Source organism: Pseudophryne corroboree, chromosome 6, assembly GCF_028390025.1.
Source record: "Pseudophryne corroboree isolate aPseCor3 chromosome 6, aPseCor3.hap2, whole genome shotgun sequence".
NCBI classification, from domain to species: domain Eukaryota; kingdom Metazoa; phylum Chordata; class Amphibia; order Anura; family Myobatrachidae; genus Pseudophryne; species Pseudophryne corroboree.
In genome coordinates, this window is record NC_086449.1 from 546,886,038 (window position 1) to 546,909,427 (window position 23,390).

Below are 23,390 nucleotides of genomic sequence, written 5' to 3' on the forward strand. Positions count from 1 at the left end.
GCAGAGAATTCCAAAGTAAGTGAACAGCATGTGAAAAATCTCGGAGATAGGAGTAGGCGGAAGTAATCAGAAGACAGGAGAGTCGGCATGCATTAGCAGAGCAAAGAGGATGGGTGGGAGAGAAAATAAGATTTTAAATCTACCGGTAAATCTTTTTCTCCTAGTCCGTAGAGGATGCTGGGGACTCCGTAAGGACCATGGGGTATAGACAGGCTCCGCAGGAGACATGGGCACTTTAAGACTTTAAATGGGCATGAACTGGCTCCTCCCTCTATGCCCCTCCTCCAGATTCCAGTTATAGGAACTGTGCCCAGAGGAGACGGACATTACGAGGAAAAGGATTTTGTTAATTAAGGGTGAGACACATACCAGCTCACACCACAAACACACCGTACAACATGGTATATAAGTAAACGAGTTAACAGTATGAACAACAAAAATCAGCAACAGCCTGATTTCAACTGTGACACAACCCTTGTGTAACCTTGTCAATAACTATGTACAATTATTGCAGATTTCAGTCCGCACTGGGACAGGCGCCCAGCATCCTCTACGGACTAGAAGAAAAAGATTTACCGGCAGGTTTAAAATCTTATTTTCTCTTACGTCCTAGAGGATGCTGGGGACTCCGTAAGGACCATGGGGTTTATACCAAAGCTCCAGACTGGGCGGGAGAGTGTGGATGACTCTGCAGCACCGATTGAGCAAACATGAGGTCCTCATCAGCCAGGGTATCAAACTTATAGAATTTTGCAAAAGTGTTTGAACCCGACCAAGTAGCTGCTCGGCAAAGCTGTAACGCCGAGACACCACGGGCAGCCGCCCAAGAAGAACCCACCTTCCTAGTGGAATGGGCCTTTACCGATTTTGGTAACGGCAATCCAGCCGTAGAATGAGCCTGCTGAATCGTGTTACAGATCCAGCGTGCAATAGTCTGCTTGGAAGCAGGCGCGCCAATCTTGTTGGCCGCATATAGGACAAACAGTGCCTCTGTTTTCCTAATACGAGCCGTTCTGGCTACATAGATTTTTAAAGCCCTGACCACATCAAGGGACTTGGAGTCCTCCAAGACATCCGTAGCCACAGGCACCACAATAGGTTGGTTCTTGTGAAACGACGAAACCACCTTGGGTAGAAATTGAGGACGAGTTCTCAATTCCGCTCTATCTACATGGAAGATCAGATAGGGGCTCTTGTGAGACAATGCCGCCAATTCGGACACCCGCCTTGCAGATGCCAAGGCCAATAACATGACCACTTTCCAAGTGAGAAATTTCAAGTCAACAGTTTCAAGAGGTTCAAACCAATGTGATTTAAGGAACTGTAACACCAAGTTAAGGTCCCACGGTGCCACTGGGGGCACAAAAGGAGGTTGGATGTGCAGTACTCCCTTCACAATAGTCTGCACTTCTGGAAGAGAGGCCAATACCTTCTGAAAGAATATTGATAAGGCCGAAATCTGCACCTTAATGGAGCCTAACTTTAGGCCCATATCCACTCCTGTCTGTAGAAAATGGAGAAAACGACCCAGCTGGAAATCCTCCGTAGGAGCATTCTTGGATTCACACCAAGACACATACTTCCTCCAGATACGGTGATAGTGCTTCGCCGTTACCTCCTTCCTAGCTTTAAGTAGAGTAGGGATGACTTCCCCTGGAATACCTTTCCTAGCTAGGATCTGGTGTACAACCGCCATGCCGTCAAATGTAATCGTGGTAAGTCCTGGAACACACACGGCCCCTGTTGTAACAGGTCCTCTCTGAGAGGAAGAGGCCAAGGATCTTCCGTGAGCATTTCCTGAAGATCTGGATACCAGGCCCTTCGAGGCCAATCTGGAACAATGAGTATCGTCTGAACCTTTGTTCTTCTTATGATTCTCAATATTTTTGAGATGAGTGGAAGTGGAGGGAACACATAGACCGCCTGATACACCCATGGTGTTACTAGCGCGTCCACTGCTATCGCCTGAGGGTCCCTCGACCTGCAACAATATGTCCGAAGCTTCTTGTTGAGGCGTGACGCCATCATGTCTATTTGAGGGAGTCCCCAGCAACTTGTCACTTCTGCAAAGACCTCTTGATGAAGTCCCCACTCTCCTGGATGGAGATCGTGCCTGCTGAGGAAGTCTGCTTCCCAGTTGTCCCCTCCTGGAATGAATACTGCTGACAGAGCGCTCACATGATTTTCCCCCCAGCAAAGAATCCTGGTGGCTTCCGCCATTGCTGCTCTGCTCCTTGTTCCGCCCTGTCGGTTTACATGCGCCACTGCTGTGATGTTGTCTGACTGGATCAGAACGGGTAGGTTGCGAAGAAGATGCTCCGCCTGTCTCAGGCCGTTGTATATAGCCCTAAATTCCAGCATATTTATGTGCAGACAAGCCTCCTGGCTTGACTATATTCCCTGAAAGTTTTTTCCCTGTGTGACCGTTCCCCATCCTCGGAGGCTCACGTCCGTGGTCACGAGAACCCAATCCTGAATTCCGAACCTGCGACCCTCTAGAAGGTGAGCACTCTGGAGCCACCACAGGAGAGAGATCCTGGCCCCGGGGAACAGGCTTATCATCCGAAGCATTTGGAGATGGGACCCTGACTACTTGTTCAGTAGGTCCCACTGAAAAGCTCTTGCATGGAACCTGCCAAACTGAATGGCCTCGTAGGCCACCACCATCTTTCCCAACACTCGAGTGCATTGATGAATCGACACTCTTTTTGGTTTCAGCAGATCCTTGACTATGTTCTGGATTTCCTGAGCTTTTTCCACTGGAAGAAAAACCCTCTGTCTTTCCGTATCCAGAATCATGCCCAAAAACGACAGCCGAGTTGTCGGAACCAACTGCGACTTTGGCAAATTTAGAAGCCAGCCGTGTTGTTGTAGCACCCTCAGAGAGAGATTCACGCTTTTCAGTAATTGTTCTCTTGATATCGCTTTTATCAAGAGATCGTCCAAGTACGGGATAACTGTAACACCCTGCTTGCGCAGGAACACCATTATTTCTGCCATTACCTTGGTGAAAATCCTCGGGGCCGTGGAAAGCCCAAACGGCAACGTCTGAAATTGGTAATGACAATCCTACACAGCGAACGCCTGATGAGGAGGGTATATGGGGACATGAAGGTATGCATCCTTTATGTCTAGTGACACCATAAAATCCCCCCCGTCCAGACTGGAGATCACTGCTCGGAGAGATTCCATCTTGAATTTGAATCTCTTCAAATACAGGTTTAGGGATTTTAGGTTCAGAATCGGGCTGACCGAGCCGCCTGGCTTCGGGACCACAAATAGAGTTGAATAAAACCCCTTTCCCTGTTGTAACCGGGGAACCATGATAATCACTTGCTGTTGACACAGCTTTTGTATTGCCGCTGAAACTATTGTTCTCTCTGGGAGAGAAGCTGGTAAGGTCGATTTGAAAAATCGGTGTGGAGGAATGTCTTCGAACTCCAGTTTGTACCCTTGGATCACAATTCCTAGCACCCAAGGATCCAGGTCCGACTGAACCCAGACCTGGCTGAAGAGCCGAAGACGTGCCCCTACCGGTGCGGACTCCCGCAGAGGAGCCCCAGCGTCATGCGGTGGATTTGGCAGAAGCCGGAGAGGACTTTTGCTCCTGGGAACTAGCCGTAGCTGGTGTTCTTTTCCCTCTTCCTCTACCTCTGGCGAGGAATGATGATCCACGCCCATTTCTGAATTTATGAGACCGAAAGGACTGCATCTGGTTATTGAGGCGTTTTCTTTTGCTGTGGGGGAACAAAAGGCAAAAAAGAAGACTTACCCGCGGTAGCTGTGGAAACCAGGTCCACGAGGCCATCCCCAAACAAAACTTCACCTTTGTAAGGCAAAGCCTCCATAAGTTTCTTGGAATCAGCATCACCAGTCCATTGACGGGTCCACAGCGACCTCCTAGCTCAAATTGCCATGGCATTGGCCCTTGATCCCAAGAGGCCAATATCTCTCGCAGCCTCCCTTAGGTATAACGCTGCGTCTTTGATGTGACCCAAAGTTAACAGAACAGTATCCCTGTCGAGGGTGTCCATGTCAGATGACAAGTTATCTGCCCAACCTGCAATTGCGCTACTCACCCATGCTGATGCAACTGCCGGTCTGAGGAGGGCTCCCGTAGTCACATAAATTGATTTTAAAGTGGTTTCCTGCTTGCGGTCCGCAGGATCCTTTAGGGTCGCCGGGGACGGTAGGGCCACTTTTTTGGATAGCCGCGTCAAGGCTTTATCCACCGAGGGTGATGATTCCCATCGTAACCTGTCCTGTGAGGGGAAAGGATACGCCATAATAATTCTCTTGGGAATCTGCAGCCTCTTGTCTGGAGTTTCCCAAGCCTTTTCACATAGAGCGTTCAGTTCATAAAATGAGGGAAACGTTACCTCACGTTTCTTCTCCTTAAACATACAGACCCTTGTTTCAGGGACAGAGGGGTCCTCTGTGATATGTAATACATCTTTTATTGCTACAATCATGTACTAAATACTCTTGGCCACCCTTGGGTGTAACCTCGCATCATCATAGTCGACACTGGAGTCGGAATCCGTGTCGGTATCAGTGTCTGCTATCTGGGTAAAGGGACGTTTCTGTGACCCTGATGGTTCTGTGACACAGTAATATCCATGGATTGCCTCCATGCTTGGTTCTGAGACTCAGATTTGTCCAACCATTTACGTAATAAAGCCACACTTGCATTCAAAACATTCCACATGTCTACCCAATCAGCAGTCGGCGGTGTCGACGGAGTCATTACCACATTCTGCTCCGCTTCCTCCCTCAAAGAGCCTTCCGCCTCAGACATGTCGACACACACGTACTGACACCCCCAAACACACTGAATTATAGGGGACAGACCCACAATGAGGTCCTTTGGAGAGACAGAGAGGGAGTTTGCCCGCTCACACCCAGCGACGCCACAGTCTGAAATATTAACAATACCTCAGACCTGTAAGCGCTTTTATATATAAATATATATCAAATGAGCACCAAATTATTGTGCCCCCCCCCCCCTCGTTTTGCACCCTGTTACTTGTGTATAGCAGGGCAGGGTCCGGGAGCAGCGTCTCTGCAGCAAGCTGTGGAGAAAATGGAGCTGGTTAGAGCTGAGGGAAGAAGCCCCGCCCCCTTGATGGCGGGCTTTGGTCCCGCTATTATTAATACTGGCGGGGGTTTGTATACCCTGCCTATGCAGTGTATATACTATGCCAGTCTAGTATCTGAGGTAAAATTTGCTGCCCGGGGCGCCCCCCTGCGTCCTGCACCCTTGTAGTGCCTTGTGTGTGTGTGGGAGCAATGGCGCGCAGCGCGACCGCTGCGCGGTACCTCACGAAGATCTGACATCTTATGCCACCTCTGAAGTCTTCTTGCTTCCTATAATCACCCGGCTTCTATCTTCCGGCTCTGTGAGGAGGACGGCGGCGTGGCTCCAGGAACGAACAGCTAGACGACACCAGTGTTCAGACCCTCTGGAGCTAATGGTGTCCAGTAGCCTAAGAAGCAGAGCCCATCAGTCTAGGAAAGTGGGCCTGCTTCTCTCCCCTTAGTCCCATGGAGCAGGGAGCCTGTTGCTAGCAGTGCTCCCTTAAAATAAAAAACCTAACAAAGTCTATTTTCTAGGGAAACTCAGTAGAGCTCCCCTAGTGTGTGACCAGTCTCCTCTGGGCACAGGATCTAACTGGAGTCTGGAGGAGGGGCATAGAGGGAGGAGCCAGTTCACCCACATTTAAAGTCTTAAAGTGCCCATGTCTCCTGCGGAGCCTGTCTATACCCCATGGTCCTTACGGAGTCCCCAGCATCCTCTAGGACGTAAGAGAAAAGGGAGAGAAGGTCAAAGATGTAAGTGGGAGAGGTGTGGGTGAGTGCTTTGAAAGTGAGTGTGAGAAGTCTGAATTGGATTATGAAAGGGAAGGGAACCCAGTGAAGGACTTGTAGGAGAGGGGAGGTGGATGTAGTGCGTTAGGAGAAGATTACAGTAATCCAGTCTGGAAATAATCAGTGAGTGGATAATGATCTTTGTGGCATCCTGGGTGAGAAAGGGTCTGATCCTGGAAATGTTTTTGAGATGAAAATTACAAATTTGTGAGAGGTGCTGAATGTGTGGTTTGAAGGAGAGGGAGGAGTCAAGGATTATGTCAAGACAGTGTACTTGGGGGCTAGAGGAGATAGTCGTGCCATCAATGGATAATGAAGTTGTGCGCAAGGGTGGGAAGATGATCAGTCTTGGACATGTTGAGTTTAAGAAATCACTGGGGCATCCAGGAAGAGAGACAGTTGGAGGTACGAGTAAGGAGAGCTGGGGAGAGATCGGGGGAGGAAAGGTAGATTTCAGTGTCATCAGCATAGAGGTGATATTAGAAGTTAAAAGAACTGAGTTCAACTAAAGAGGACGTATAGAGAGAAAAGGAGAGGACCAAGAACAGAACCTTGGGGGACACCAACAGTTAGTGGAAGTGGGGGGGGAGGTAGCGTCATGAGAGGAGACAGAGAAGGAATGATCAAAGAGGTAGGAGGACAGCTAGGAAAGGGCAGTATCATGCAGACCAAGAGAGTGAAGGATTTGCAGAAGAAGAGGGTGGTTCACAGTGTCAAAAGCAGCAGAGAGGTCAAGAAGAGTAAGCAGAGAGTAGTGGCCCTAAGATTTGGCTGCACGGAGGTCATTGTAGACTTTTGTGAGGGCAGTTTCAGTGGAGTGGAGAGAGCAGAAACCAGACTGGAATGGGTCAAGCAGTGAGTGGGAGGAAAGAAAAGCAGTGAGGCTATTACAGACAATACGCTCAAGGAGTTTGGAGGCAAAAGGGAGGAGAGAGATGGGTCGATAATTGTAGAGGGTGTTTGGATCAAGGGTAGGTTTTTTAACAATAGGGGAGACATGAGCATGCTTGAAGGAATTACATTAATATAGTAATGTAAAGTTTTCATTGAGTTGATTAATTTATTCTATCTTTTGGAAACAATTTAAGAAAGCTTGATTGTAATTTTCTTTTAAGATCAAATCAATATTATTTAGATTAGTTGTCGCGAAGCCACTAAATGTGCGGGGCCTATAGGCCGGTGCCTACTCTGCCTATTTGGTAATCCAGCACTGTTTATACCATGTGTTCTTCTTACAACAATTTTGAAGCTAATCCTTATAGTTTAGAGCATAATAAAAATGGATTTAGTAGTGCAAAATATATGTCCCTACATGAACAGTACAGTACAGTACATGTAGGGACATATAATGGAACACAAAACAATACTTATTGCCCTAAAACCGATTCGATATAATGGAGGAAAACACATTCTTGGAGGAATTCAATTAGCCGTTGTAAATTACCGTGGCTAATTGATCCCTGGGGGCTAAAGCAATTAGCCCTGACCGAAGGCAGTATCATGGATTTTATGTCACCTGCCCAAGCCAAGAGAAATAGAAATCTGCAATAACGAACCCGTTTTCACGTGCGCGATCCCAGATACATGTGTTTTTCACACAAAAATGGGTCACAATTGAATTTCCCAATACCACCATCGGGCAATACATTGCTGTTAAGTCCTGTTTTTCTCGCAGGAGACTTTAATGCGATCAATTGAATTCCCCGACTAAACCTATTAAAAGGTTACCCAAAGCAACCAATCAGGTTCTAGAGCTAGCATTTTAAAAACACATTCTATTAAAAACTAAATTTATGGTAAGAACTTACCGTTGTTAAATTTCTTTCTGCGAGGTACACTGGGCTCCACAGGGAATAACATTGGGTGTAGAGTAGGATCTTGATCCGAGGCACCAATAGGCTCAAAGCTTAGACTGTTCCCAGAATGCATAGCGCCGCCTCATCTATAACCCCGCCTCCGTGCACAGGAGCTCAGTTTTTGTTAACCAGTCCAATGCAGTAGCAGGCAAAAGAGACGACAACTGTTAGTAGCCACTTACACCCCACTCTCACGGCAGGAGACAGTGTCAGCGGCTAATGCCATACCAACCCAAAGAAGCTAAGTTCGTCAGGGTGGGCGCCCTGTGGAGCCCAGTGTACCTCGCAGAAAGAGATTTAACAATGGTAAGTTCTTACCATAAATCTCTTTTTCTGCTGCGGGGTACACTGGGCTCCACAGGGAATGACATTGGGGATGTCCTAAAGCAGTTCCTTATTGGAGGGGACGCACTCTAGCGGGCACAAGAACCCGGCATCCAACGGAAGCATCCTGGAAGGCGGAAGTATCGAAGGCATAGAACCTTAAGAACGTGTTCACTGAGGACCACGTAGCCGCCTTGCACAACTGTTCAAGGGTCGCACCACGGCGGGCCGCCCTAGAAGGTCCAACCGACCTAGTAGAATGGGCCTTTTTTGGTAGCAGGAGCTGGAAGGCCAGCCTGTACATAAGCATGTGCAATCACCATTCTAATCCATCTGACCAGTGTCTGCTTGTGAGCAGGCCAGCCATGTTTGTGAGAACCAAAAAGAACAAAAAGAGAGAATCCGACTTCCCGATGGAGGCAGTTCTCTTCACGTAGATACGGAGAGCACGTACCATACCAAAGACCGCTCTTTGGAAGACAAATCAGGAGAGGCAAAGGCTGGAAATACAATCTCCTAATTAAGGTGGAAAGAAGACACCACCTTAGGTAAATACCCAGGACGTGTTCTAAGAACCGCCCGATCACGGTGAAAAATCAGATATGGTGACCTACAAGACCCCAAATCCGACACCCGTCTAGCAGAGGCAATAGCCAGCAGAAACAATACCTTAAGAGAAAGCCACTTAAGGTCTGCAGATTCAAGAGGCTCAAATGGAGACCCTTGCAATGCCTCCAAAACCACCAAGTCCCAAGGGGCCACAGGCGGGACAGAGGGAGATTGAATCCGCAACACACCCTGAGTGAATGTATGTATCAGGTAACATCGCAATTTTCGTCTGGAACCAAACAGACAAGGCAGAAATATGAACCTTTATGGAGGCCAGACGAAGGCCCTGTTGTAGAAAAGCCAAAAGTAAGTAAGTGTCATGATTGTTAGATGCGCACCAAGCAAAGTAAGAATTCCAGACCCTATGGTAAATCTGAGCAGAAGCCGGTTTCCTGGCCTTCAACATGGTTTTAGTGACCGCCTCAGAAAATCCTTTGGTCCTCAAGACGGAAGCTTCAAGAGCCATGCCGTCAAAGCCAACCGGGCTAAATCCTGATATACACAGAGGCCCTGAACAGGAAGATCTGGGCGCTGTGGAAGTAGAAGGGGACGCTCTATCGAGAGACCTGAAGGTCTGAGAACCAATGCCATCTGGGTCATGCGGGAGCGATCAGAAGTACTCTGGGCAGGAGTGACACCGGAGGGAACATGTATGGCAGCTGAAAGTTCCATGGAATTGCCAGTGCGTCCACGTACGCTGCTTAAGGATCCCTTGTCCTTGCTCCGAAAGACCGGAACCTTGTGATTGTGTTGAGACGCCATCAGGTCCACATCTGGAAGGCCCCACCTATCCATAAGGAGTTGAAACACCTCTGGATGGAGGCTCCACTCTCTGGCGTGTACGTTCTGATGACTGAGAAAGTCCGCTTCCCAGTTTAGGACCGCCGTAACGAATACTGCCGATATGGCCGGCAGATGACGTTCCGCCCACTGAAAAATCTGTGATACTTCCCTCATTGCCATGCGGCTTCGAATGCCACCTTGACTATTGATGTATGCCACCGTGGTGGCGTTTTTCGACTGCACTTGAACAGGTCTGTTCTTTATTAAATGCTGGGCCAAGTTCAATGAGTTGAACACCGCCCGCAATTCCAGAATGTTTATCGGGAGGAGTGACTCCTCCTTGGTCCACCAACCCTGAAGGGAGTGTTGCTCCAGCACCGTGCCCCAACCTCTCAGATTGGCATCCGTCATCAGAAGGACCCAGTTGGAGATCCAGAAGGGACGAACCCTGCGCAATCGTTGGTCCTGAAGCCACCAGGCCAGTGACAGACGGACCTCCGGAGACAATGAGAACATTTGAGACCTGATCCAGTGAGGCAGGCAAGAATCAGCTTCTGCAGAGGGCGGGAATGGAATTGAGCGAACTCCACCATGTCGAAAGCCGACATCATGAGACCTCGCACTTGTATCGCCGAATGTATTGACACTTGCGGAAGAGATAGGAAGCATCGAATCCTGTCATGAAGCTTCAGGATTTTCTCCTGAGACAAGAACAACCGCTGGTTGTGAGTGTCCAACAACGCCCCAAGGTGGACCATGCTCTGAGCAGGGACCAGGGAAGATTTCTTCCAGTTGATGAGCCAACCGTGGGCTTGCAGAAACTGGATAGTCAGATCCAGATGGCGAAAGAGAACTTCTGGGGAATTGCCAGGATCAACAAGTCGTCCAAGTAAGGTAGGATCCTGACCCTTTGACGGCGTAGTTCCGCCGTCATTACCGCCATGACCTTGGTGAAGACTCGCGGAGCCGTGGTCAAACCAAAAGGTAACACCCAAAATTGGTAATGGAGGTTGCCAACCGCAAACCTGATGCGACATTGCAATGAGAATATGCAGATAAGCATCCTGTACGTCCAGGGAGACCATATAATCCCTAGGTTCCAATGCCAGAACAATAGAGTGAAGAGTTTCCATATGAAACTTGGAGACCCTCACAAATTTGTTCAAGAACTTGAGGTTGAGTATGGGCCGGGAGGACCCATTCGGTTTCGGGACTAGGAACAGTGGTGAATAGTACCCCTTGCCTCTCTGAGTTAGAGGCACCTGTACTACCACTCCTGTGTCCAGGAGGAACTGTACCACCGAATGAAGAGTTTTTGCCTTTACCTGATCTAAAGGGATGTCTGTCAGGCAAAATCGATGAGGGGGATGATTTTTGAAGGATACGGCGTTACCCCGAGTGACGACTTTCCGTACCCAGGCATCAGAAGTGGTCTTCAACCATTCCTGGGTATACCCTAGAAGTTGGCCCTCCACCCTGGGATCCCCCAGAGGGAGGCCCACCCCATCATGCAGCAGGCTTGTCAGTCTTGGAAGCAGGCTGACGGGCAGCCCAGGCCCATATGTTTGTTTGGGCTTATTGGGTTTGGAAGTGCGAGCCTGTTTCGGGTACGCCTGACCTGTTGCTTTCCCTGAAGGACGAAAGTAGCAAAAGGAAGTACTCTTAGCCTTCGGTACAGAAGGAGCAGTACTAGGTAGACAAGCTGTTTTAGCAGAAACTAAGACAGCCACTATCTTGTTGAGGTCTTCTCCGAAAAGGATGTCTCCCTTAAAAGGGAGTACCTCCAGGGTTTTCTTAGGGTCCAGATCAACAGACCAGGACCGCAACCATAGAATCTGGTGAGCCAGTATGGACGTAGTAGAAGCCTTGGCCGCCAGAATACCGGCATCAGAAGCTGCCTCTTTAATGTAATGAGAAGCTGTGACAATATACGATAAGCACTGTCTAGCATGATCAGAAGCGTTGGAAGACATTTCAGCTTCCAACTCCTGAGCCCACGCTTCAAAAGCTTAGACTGTTCCCAGAATGCATAGCGCCGCCTCATCTATAACCCCGCCTCCGTGCACAGGAGCTCAGTTTTTGTTAACCAGTCCAATGCAGTAGCAGGCAAAAGAGACGACAACTGTTAGTAGCCACTTACACCCCACTCTCACGGCAGGAGACAGTGTCAGCGGCTAATGCCATACCAACCCAAAGAAGCTAAGTTCGTCAGGGTGGGCGCCCTGTGGAGCCCAGTGTACCTCGCAGAAAGAGATTTAACAATGGTAAGTTCTTACCATAAATCTCTTTTTCTGCTGCGGGGTACACTGGGCTCCACAGGGAATGACATTGGGGATGTCCTAAAGCAGTTCCTTATTGGAGGGGACGCACTCTAGCGGGCACAAGAACCCGGCATCCAACGGAAGCATCCTGGAAGGCGGAAGTATCGAAGGCATAGAACCTTAAGAACGTGTTCACTGAGGACCACGTAGCCGCCTTGCACAACTGTTCAAGGGTCGCACCACGGCGGGCCGCCCTAGAAGGTCCAACCGACCTAGTAGAATGGGCCTTTTTTGGTAGCAGGAGCTGGAAGGCCAGCCTGTACATAAGCATGTGCAATCACCATTCTAATCCATCTGACCAGTGTCTGCTTGTGAGCAGGCCAGCCATGTTTGTGAGAACCAAAAAGAACAAAAAGAGAGAATCCGACTTCCCGATGGAGGCAGTTCTCTTCACGTAGATACGGAGAGCACGTACCATACCAAAGACCGCTCTTTGGAAGACAAATCAGGAGAGGCAAAGGCTGGAAATACAATCTCCTAATTAAGGTGGAAAGAAGACACCACCTTAGGTAAATACCCAGGACGTGTTCTAAGAACCGCCCGATCACGGTGAAAAATCAGATATGGTGACCTACAAGACCCCAAATCCGACACCCGTCTAGCAGAGGCAATAGCCAGCAGAAACAATACCTTAAGAGAAAGCCACTTAAGGTCTGCAGATTCAAGAGGCTCAAATGGAGACCCTTGCAATGCCTCCAAAACCACCAAGTCCCAAGGGGCCACAGGCGGGACAGAGGGAGATTGAATCCGCAACACACCCTGAGTGAATGTATGTATCAGGTAACATCGCAATTTTCGTCTGGAACCAAACAGACAAGGCAGAAATATGAACCTTTATGGAGGCCAGACGAAGGCCCTGTTGTAGAAAAGCCAAAAGTAAGTAAGTGTCATGATTGTTAGATGCGCACCAAGCAAAGTAAGAATTCCAGACCCTATGGTAAATCTGAGCAGAAGCCGGTTTCCTGGCCTTCAACATGGTTTTAGTGACCGCCTCAGAAAATCCTTTGGTCCTCAAGACGGAAGCTTCAAGAGCCATGCCGTCAAAGCCAACCGGGCTAAATCCTGATATACACAGAGGCCCTGAACAGGAAGATCTGGGCGCTGTGGAAGTAGAAGGGGACGCTCTATCGAGAGACCTGAAGGTCTGAGAACCAATGCCATCTGGGTCATGCGGGAGCGATCAGAAGTACTCTGGGCAGGAGTGACACCGGAGGGAACATGTATGGCAGCTGAAAGTTCCATGGAATTGCCAGTGCGTCCACGTACGCTGCTTAAGGATCCCTTGTCCTTGCTCCGAAAGACCGGAACCTTGTGATTGTGTTGAGACGCCATCAGGTCCACATCTGGAAGGCCCCACCTATCCATAAGGAGTTGAAACACCTCTGGATGGAGGCTCCACTCTCTGGCGTGTACGTTCTGATGACTGAGAAAGTCCGCTTCCCAGTTTAGGACCGCCGTAACGAATACTGCCGATATGGCCGGCAGATGACGTTCCGCCCACTGAAAAATCTGTGATACTTCCCTCATTGCCATGCGGCTTCGAATGCCACCTTGACTATTGATGTATGCCACCGTGGTGGCGTTTTTCGACTGCACTTGAACAGGTCTGTTCTGTATTAAATGCTGGGCCAAGTTCAATGAGTTGAACACCGCCCGCAATTCCAGAATGTTTATCGGGAGGAGTGACTCCTCCTTGGTCCACCAACCCTGAAGGGAGTGTTGCTCCAGCACCGTGCCCCAACCTCTCAGATTGGCATCCGTCATCAGAAGGACCCAGTTGGAGATCCAGAAGGGACGAACCCTGCGCAATCGTTGGTCCTGAAGCCACCAGGCCAGTGACAGACGGACCTCCGGAGACAATGAGAACATTTGAGACCTGATCCAGTGAGGCAGGCAAGAATCAGCTTCTGCAGAGGGCGGGAATGGAATTGAGCGAACTCCACCATGTCGAAAGCCGACATCATGAGACCTCGCACTTGTATCGCCGAATGTATTGACACTTGCGGAAGAGATAGGAAGCATCGAATCCTGTCATGAAGCTTCAGGATTTTCTCCTGAGACAAGAACAACCGCTGGTTGTGAGTGTCCAACAACGCCCCAAGGTGGACCATGCTCTGAGCAGGGACCAGGGAAGATTTCTTCCAGTTGATGAGCCAACCGTGGGCTTGCAGAAACTGGATAGTCAGATCCAGATGGCGAAAGAGAACTTCTGGGGAATTGCCAGGATCAACAAGTCGTCCAAGTAAGGTAGGATCCTGACCCTTTGACGGCGTAGTTCCGCCGTCATTACCGCCATGACCTTGGTGAAGACTCGCGGAGCCGTGGTCAAACCAAAAGGTAACACCCAAAATTGGTAATGGAGGTTGCCAACCGCAAACCTGATGCGACATTGCAATGAGAATATGCAGATAAGCATCCTGTACGTCCAGGGAGACCATATAATCCCTAGGTTCCAATGCCAGAACAATAGAGTGAAGAGTTTCCATATGAAACTTGGAGACCCTCACAAATTTGTTCAAGAACTTGAGGTTGAGTATGGGCCGGGAGGACCCATTCGGTTTCGGGACTAGGAACAGTGGTGAATAGTACCCCTTGCCTCTCTGAGTTAGAGGCACCTGTACTACCACTCCTGTGTCCAGGAGGGACTGTACCACCGAATGAAGAGTTTTTGCCTTTACCTGATCTAAAGGGATGTCTGTCAGGCAAAATCGATGAGGGGGATGATTTTTGAAGGATACGGCGTTACCCCGAGTGACGACTTTCCGTACCCAGGCATCAGAAGTGGTCTTCAACCATTCCTGGGTATACCCTAGAAGTTGGCCCTCCACCCTGGGATCCCCCAGAGGGAGGCCCACCCCATCATGCAGCAGGCTTGTCAGTCTTGGAAGCAGGCTGACGGGCAGCCCAGGCCCATATGTTTGTTTGGGCTTATTGGGTTTGGAAGTGCGAGCCTGTTTCGGGTACGCCTGACCTGTTGCTTTCCCTGAAGGACGAAAGTAGCAAAAGGAAGTACTCTTAGCCTTCGGTACAGAAGGAGCAGTACTAGGTAGACAAGCTGTTTTAGCAGAAACTAAGACAGCCACTATCTTGTTGAGGTCTTCTCCGAAAAGGATGTCTCCCTTAAAAGGGAGTACCTCCAGGGTTTTCTTAGGGTCCAGATCAACAGACCAGGACCGCAACCATAGAATCTGGTGAGCCAGTATGGACGTAGTAGAAGCCTTGGCCGCCAGAATACCGGCATCAGAAGCTGCCTCTTTAATGTAATGAGAAGCTGTGACAATATACGATAAGCACTGTCTAGCATGATCAGAAGCGTTGGAAGACATTTCAGCTTCCAACTCCTGAGCCCACGCTTCAATAGCCTCTGCAGCCCATGTTGCTGCAATGGTGGGCCAATGCGTAGCACCTGCTATGGTGTAAATCGTCTTTAAACAACCCTCCACATGCTTATCCGTCGGTTCTTTCAGAGAAGTAACGGTAGTTACTGGCAGAGCTGAGGATACCACCAGCCGCGCCACCTGCGAATCCACTGGCGGGGGTGTTTCCCAATTTTTACTTAGCTCCACAGTGAGGGGATAGCGAGCCAGCATCTTCTTGTGAGGCGTGAATTTCTTTCCTGGATTTTCCCAGGATTCCTGACATATGTCAACTAAATGGTCAGAATGAGGTAAAACTTGTTTAACCACTTTCTGACTTTTAAATCTGTCTGGTTTCTTAGGGGCAGCATCAGGCTCCGGGTCATCAGTAATTTGAAGATTGAGCCTGATAGCTTCCAAGAAGTCAGGAACATCCATCTGCGAAGCAGATTCCCCATCAGTAGCGTCAAGATCAGAATCTGTGGGGTCTGTATAAACGCCATCCTCATCAGATGTGGTGTCTGGGACGTTGGTGTATTGTGAGGAAGTAAGGGCCAGCTTAGAGGACCCCTTGGTCTTAGGCGGGTGAGGGTTAGACTTCTGAGTAGTCAGTGATTGGTTCAATTGCTGTAACTGAGCAGACAGTTGATCTGCCCATGGTGGGTTAACCGCGGGGACCATAAGCGATTGTACCGGCATAGGGGGCGGTAAATAAGAATTTACTTACCGATAATTCTATTTCTCGTAGTCCGTAGTGGATGCTGGGGACTCCGTCAGGACCATGGGGAATAGCGGGCTCCGCAGGAGACAGGGCACATCTAAAAAAGCTTTTTAGGTCACATGGTGTGTACTGGCTCCTCCCCCTATGACCCTCCTCCAAGCCTCAGTTAGGTACTGTGCCCGGACGAGCGTACACAATAAGGAAGGATCTTGAATCCCGGGTAAGACTCATACCAGCCACACCAATCACACCGTACAACTTGTGATCTGAACCCAGTTAACAGTATGATAACAAAACGAAGTAGCCTCCGAAAAGATGGCTCACAACAATAGTAATAACCCGATTTTTGTAACAATAACTATGTACAAGCATTGCAGACAATCCGCACTTGGGATGGGCGCCCAGCATCCACTACGGACTACGAGAAATAGAATTATCGGTAAGTAAATTCTTATTTTCTCTAACGTCCTAGTGGATGCTGGGGACTCCGTCAGGACCATGGGGATTATACCAAAGCTCCCAAACGGGCGGGAGAGTGCGGATGACTCTGCAGCACCGAATGAGAGAACTCCAGGTCCTCCTTAGCCAGAGTATCAAAATTTGTAAAATTTTACAAACGTGTTCTCCCCTGACCACGTAGCTGCTCGGCAAAGTTGTAATGCCGAGACTCCTCGGGCAGCCGCCCAGGATGAGCCCACCTTCCTTGTGGAATGGGCATCTACATATTTCGTCTGTGGCAGGCCTGCCACAGAATGTGCAAGCTGAATTTTACTACAAATCCAGCGTGCAATAGACTGCTTAGAAGCATGAGCACCCAGCTTGTTGGGTGTATACAGTATAAACAGCAAGTCAGACTTTCTGACTCCAGCCGTCCTAACTATATATATATATATATATTTTTAGGGCCCTGACCACGTCTAGTAACTTGGAGTCCTCCAAGTCCCTAGTAGCCGCAGGCACCACAAGAGGTTGTTTCAGGTGAAAACGCTGACACCCCTTTATGAAGAAACTGGAGACGAGTCCCAGTTCTGTCCTGTTCAAATGGAAAATTTTAATATGGGCTTTTGTAAGACAAAGCCGCCCATTCTGACAATCGCCTGGCCGAGGCCAGGGCTAACAACATGGTCACTTCCCATGTGAGATATTTGTCAACAGCATGGTCACTTTCCATGTGAGATATTTCAAATCCACAGATTTGAGCGGTTCAAACCAATATGATTTTAAGAAATCCCAACACTATGTTGAGATCTCACGGTGCCCCTAGGGGCACAAAAAAGCTGTATATGCAATACATCCTTTACAATCTGGACTTCAGGAACTGAAGTCAATTCTTTCTGGAAGAAAATCTACAGGGCCGAAATTTAAATGTTAATGAACCCCAATTTGAGGTCCAAAACACTCCTGTTTTCAGGAAGTGTAGAAATCGACCTAGTTGAATTTCCGTCGTGGAGCCTTCCTGGCCTCACCCACGCAACATATTTTCACCACATGTGGTGATGACGTTGTGCGGTCACCTCCTTCCTGGCTTTGACCAGGGTAGGTATGACCTCTTATGGAATGCCTTTTCCCCTCAGGATCCGGCATTCAACCGCCATGCCGTCAAACGCAGCCGCGGTAAGTCTTGGAATAGACATGGTACTTGCTGAATCAAGTCCCTTCTTAGCTCCCCAGGCCCTTAGTCCTCTGTGAGCATTTCTTGAAGTTCCGGGTACCAAGTCCCTCTTGGCCAATCCGGAGCCACTAGTATAGTTCATACTCCTCTATGTCTTATAATTCTCAATACCCTGGTTATGAGAAACAGAGGAGGGAACACATACACAGACTGGTACACCCACGGTGTTACCAGAACATCCACAGCTATCGCCTGAAGGTCTCATGACCTGGCGGAATACCTGTCCCGTTTTTTGTTCGGGCGGGACGCCATCATGTCCACCTTTGGTCTTTGCCAACGGTCCACAATCATGTTGAAAAACTTCCCTATGAAGTTTCCACTCTCCCGGGTGGAGGTCATGCCTGCTGAGGAAGTCTGCTTCCCAGTCGTCCACTCCCGGAAAGAACACTGCTGACAGTGCTATCACATGATTTTCCGCCTAGCGAAAAATCCTTGCAGTTTTCACTGCCCTCCTGCTTCTTGTGCCGCCCTTCTGTTTACGTGGGCGACTGCCGTGATGTTATCCCACTGGATCAATACCGGCTGATCTTGAAGCAGAGGTCTAGCTAAGTTTAGAGCATTATAAATTTGCTCTAAGCTTATTTATGCGGAGAGAATTCTCCAGACTTAATCACACTTCCCTGGAAATTTTTTCCTTGTGTGACTGTTCCCCAGCCTCTCAGGCTGGCCTCCGTGGTCACCGGCATCCAATCCTGAATGCCGAATCTGCGGCCCTCTAGAAGATGAGCACTCTGTAATCACCACAGGAGAGACACCCTTTTCCTTGGATATAGGGTTATCCGCTGATGCATCTGAGGATGCGATCCGGACCATTTGTCCAGCAGATCCCACTGAAGAGTTCTTGCGGGAAATCTGCCGAATGGAATTGCTTCGTAATAAGCCACCATTTTTACCAGGACTCTTGTGCAATGATGCACTGACACTTTTCCTGGTTTTAGGAGGATCCCGATTAGCTCGGATAACTCCCTGGTTTTCTCCACTGGGAGAAACACGTTTTTCTGGACTGTGTCCAGAATCTTCCCTAGGAACAGTAGACGTGTCGTCGGAAAAAGCTGCGATTTTGGAATATTTAGAATCCACTCGTGCTGTCGTAGAACTACTTAAGATAGTGCTACTCCGACCTCCAACTGTTCTCTGGACCTTGCCCTTATCAGGAAAGCGTCCATGTTTCTTTTAAGAAAAATCATCATTCCGGCCATTACCTTGGTAAAGACCCGGGGCGCCGTGGACAATCCAAACGGCAGCGTCTGAACTGATAGTGACAGTTCTGTACCAGGAACCTGAAGTACCCTTGGTGAGAAGGGCAAATTTGGACCTGTAGGTAAACGTCCCTGATATCCAGTGACATCATATTGTCCCCTTCTTCCTGGTTCGCTATCACTGCTCCGAGTGACTCCATCTTGATTTGAACGCTTGTATGTAAGTGTTCAAATATTTCAGATCTCACCGAGCCGGTTGGCTTCAGTACCACAATATAGTGTGGAATACTACCCCCTTCCTTGTTGTAAGAAGGGTACTTTGATTATCACCTGCTGGGAATACAGCCTGTGAATTGTGTGAGGGGGAGACGTCTCGAATTTCCAATGTACACCTGGGATATTACATGTAGGATCCCGGAGTTCCCTTGCGAGTGTTGCTGAAACTCTTGAGATGACCCCCTACCGCACCTGAGTCCGCTTGTACGGCCCCAGCGTTATGCTGCGGACTTGGCAGAAGCCGTGAGGAGCTTCTGTTCCTGGGAATGAGCTGCTTGCTGCAGTCTTCTTCCCTTTCCTCTCCCCCTGGGCAGATATGACTGGCCTTCGCCCGCCTGCCCGTATGGGGACGAAAGGACTGAGACTGAAAAGACTGTGTCCTTTTCTGCCAATATGTGACTCGGGGTAACAAAAGGTGGATTTTTCAGCTGTTGCCATGGCCACCAGGTCCAATGGACCGCCCCTTTATACGGCAATACTTCCATATGCCGTCTGGAATCTGCCTCACCTGACCACTGTCGTGTCTTCGTCTGGCAGATATGTACATCACATTTACTCTTGATGCCAGAATGCAAATATGCCTCTGCGCATCACACATATATAGAAATGCATCCTTAAAATGCTCTATAGACAATAAAATCCTGTCCCTGTCAAGGGTATCAAAATTTTCAGTCAGGAAATCCGACCAAGCCCCCTCAGCGCTGCACATCCAGGCTGAGGCGATTGCTGGTCGTAGTATAACACCAGTATGTGTGTATATACTGTTATGATATTTTCCAGCTTCCTATCAGCTGGCTCCTTGAGGGCGGCCGTATCTGGAAACGGTAACGCCATGTTTTTTATAAGCGTGTGAGCGCCTTGTCCACCCTAAGGTGTGTTTTCCAACTCGCCCTTACTACTAGCGGGAAAAAGGGTATACCGCCCATAACTTTCTGTCGGAGGAACCCCACGTATCATCACACACTTCATTTAATTTATCTGATTCAGGCAAAACTACAAGTAGTTTATTCCCACCCTACAAATTACCCTTATTTGTGGTACTTGTGGTATCAGAAATACGTAACACCTCCTTCATTGCCCTTAACATGTAACTTGTGGCCCTAAAGGAAAACTACGTTTGTTTCTTCACCGTCGACACTGGGGTCAGTGTCCGTGTCAGTGTCTGTCGACCGACTGAGGTAAATGGGCGTTTTTACAAGCCCCTGACGGTGTCTGAGACGCCTGGACCGATACTAATTTGTCCGCCGGCTGTCTCATGTCGTCAACCGGCTTGCAGCGTGTTGACATTATCACGTAATTCCATAAGTAAGCCATCCATTCTGGTGTCGACTCCCTAGAGAGTGACATCACCATTACAGGCAATTTTCTCCGTCTCCTCACCAACATTTTCCTCATACATGTCGACACACACGTACCGACCTACAGCACACACATACAGGGAATGCTCTGATAGAGGACAGGACCCACTAGCCCTTTGGGGAGACAGAGGGAGAGTTTGCCAGCACACACCAAAAGCGCCATAATGTATATAACAACCCTAGAAGGTGTTGTTTCTATATATGGGCTCTTAATATATAATTATATCGCCAATTTATGCCCCCCTTCTCTTTAACCCTGTTTCTGTAGTGCAGGGGAGAGTGGGAGCCTTCCTCACCAGCGGAGCTGGTCAGGAAAATGGCGCTGAGTGCTGAGGAGAATAAGCTCCGCCCCTTTCACGGCGGGCTTTTCTCCCGGTTATTAGGAAAACTGGCCTGGGTTAAATACATACATATAGCCTTAATGGCTATATGTGATGTATTTATTTGCCTCTAAGGTAATCTATATTGTTGCCCAGGGCGCCCCCAGCAGCGCCCTGCACCCTCCGTGACCGAGATCAGTGAGCCGTGTAGCAACAATGGCGCACAGCTGCAGTGCTGTGCGCTACCTTCATGAAGACTGAGGAGTCTTCTGCCGCCTGTTTCCGGACCTCCGTTCTGCCGTTCTTCAGCGTCTGTAAGGGGGATCGGCGGCGCGGCTCCGGGACGAACCCCAGGCTGACCTGTGTTCCGACTCCCTCTGGAGCTCAGTGTCCAGTAGCCTAAAACTTCAATCCTCCTGCACGCAGGTGAGTTGCAAGTCTCTCCCCTAAGTCCCTCGTTGCAGTGATCCTGTCGCCAGCAGGAATCACTGATTAGAAACCTAAAAAAAAACTTTTCTAAACAGCTCTTTAAGAGAGCCACCTAGATTGCACCCTCTCGGACGGGCACAAAAACCTAACTGAGGCTTGGAGGAGGGTCATAGGGGGAGGAGCCAGTACACACCATGTGACCTAAAAAGCTTTTTTAGATGTGCCCTGTCTCCTGCGGAGCCCGCTATTCCCCATGGTCCTGACGGAGTCCCCAGCATCCACTAGGACGTTAGAGAAATCTAGTTACCAGCGTATTCAAAAGCATGGAGAAAGTAGCCCAAGGCGGGTCATTTTGAACCCCCATTGCTACGATCCCACTGGGGGGTAAGGAGCCCCCAGAACTTGAACCCTCAGCTGCTATATTTTCCTCAAATGCATCTACAGCGTCACCACCACACAATGTGGGATCAGTCCCAGCTCCGTTGCCCCTTGTAGCTGACATATCCGAAAGCTCAATGCAGGCCAACCCAGTACAATATCAGCAGCACAATACCCGACAAGAACCGCCTGTGCAGTGTATCAGCACAAACAGGGAATTCAAGAGGTATATGGTGACTAAAAATCACAGAGAATATACACACTGTGTATATCTTGTGAAACACCTATATTAAATGACAAACCTGACGCACTTAGCCCACTCAGGTTATAGAATATAGGGATAGCAATCTGAGTGAGATACACGAAATGGAGGTCACAAAGCAGCTATATGCACACACATATAGTCACATTACACAATGCAGAATTTATGACATGCAATAAAACTGCACTGGACTAGCAATACAAAGTAGTACTATATACACTCAATAGATATAACAATGCACAGTAAAGACTGGATGTATATCACAGGGTACTTGTACTATATAACCCTGACTAAATGCACTCTTTCTTAACTAACACTGTCAGCAGACATGTAGAATACTTAAGTGTCCTTAAGTGTCCTGTAAAATGCACAGCACTGACATGCAGGCGGCTTTACAGAGGAGGATTTGCCCAAACAGTCCCAGGATCAGCTCAGCTTGTCCTAATGGCGCCCAAATGCTGATAGGGAGTGAGGAAGAGAGAGAGATGCAGCTCCAGGGCGGGTACATTTACTCTAAATGGCGCCCTGGGGCTGGGGGAGGGGCTACAGGTCAAAGCCTTATCCCCCTGCTGCACTTCACCACCGGGTACTGTGGACTTATAAAAACGGTTTATGAGAGGAAACCGACCTGTGCCCTTGCCCTGGTGGTCTAATGGGGTCCCTGTACTGCCACAGTGTCCACGCCAGCGCGCGCAGCCCACCTCCCACCAGCCGCGCGGAATCGCGATTTACAACGGGTCCCGCCGAGGGGACCCAGTTACCTCTTCCCTGAGTGCAGCCACATGATCCAGGAGAACAGCGGTAGTGTGTGTGTGACTAACTGGAAGAAACCGGAGCCTCCGCTGTAAATACCCGGCAACCAGGACGCGGGAGTATACAGCGTCGCTGGGGGAGGTGATGGAGCTGCAGCAGGAGTAGGGAGGCCAATCCCGGGGCATTTTTTCAATCCCGGGAATCGGGATTGAAAAATGCTCAATCCCAGGATTCCCGGGATCCCGGGTTTAAACCGTGATTCAATTTTTCTCCCACCCAAGCCCCGCCCATTTCAAATTTAGATAAAAAAATTAATAAATAACATACACACTACAGGCATGAGCATAGTCTGGCGGCGTCCTCCTCCATTTAAGGTCAAAGAAGGCGGGCTGGAGGGCAGCCATGATGTAGACAAGATGCGGCGGTCCGCCGGAGGGAAGGTGTGCGGATGCGCAGCGTAACCTCGCTGACATCACGCTGTGCATAGACGGGCAGCCAGGGCCGGCCTCCTCAAATGATCAGGCAGGCTGGAAGGCAGCCGAAGAGTAGATGCTGCGGGCCACCGGAGGGAAGGTGTGAGATGCGCACGCCACGCACAGCTGGGCCGGGCAGCATCTGAGGCTGAGCCAAGCGCTAGTGCTCAGCAGCGCTGCCCGGACAAGAAAACCACAATGCGCATGCGCAGTTTAATCCCGTGAATCCCGGGATTGGAGGCTTCAATCCCGGGATTCAAATCCCGGCATTTTTGGCCTCAAATCCCGGGAACCCGCCAATCCCGATCCCGGGATTGGCCACCCTAAGCAGGAGATGTATGACTGATATCTAACACAGTCAGTGTCTCTGCTGCAGCCCTTGAAGTCTTCATTTTTAATTAAAAGCTTCTTCTCAGGGCTGCTGGAGCAGAC

The 23,390-nt window shown here is 49.3% G+C and overlaps 1 protein-coding gene across 1 annotated transcript in view; it reads right to left on the reverse strand.

The window, feature by feature from the left end:
• The window catches only part of LRRIQ1 (leucine rich repeats and IQ motif containing 1), a 323,521-nt gene that overhangs the window by 213,961 nt on the left and 86,170 nt on the right, over positions 1-23,390 (reverse strand). The window lies entirely within an intron of this gene.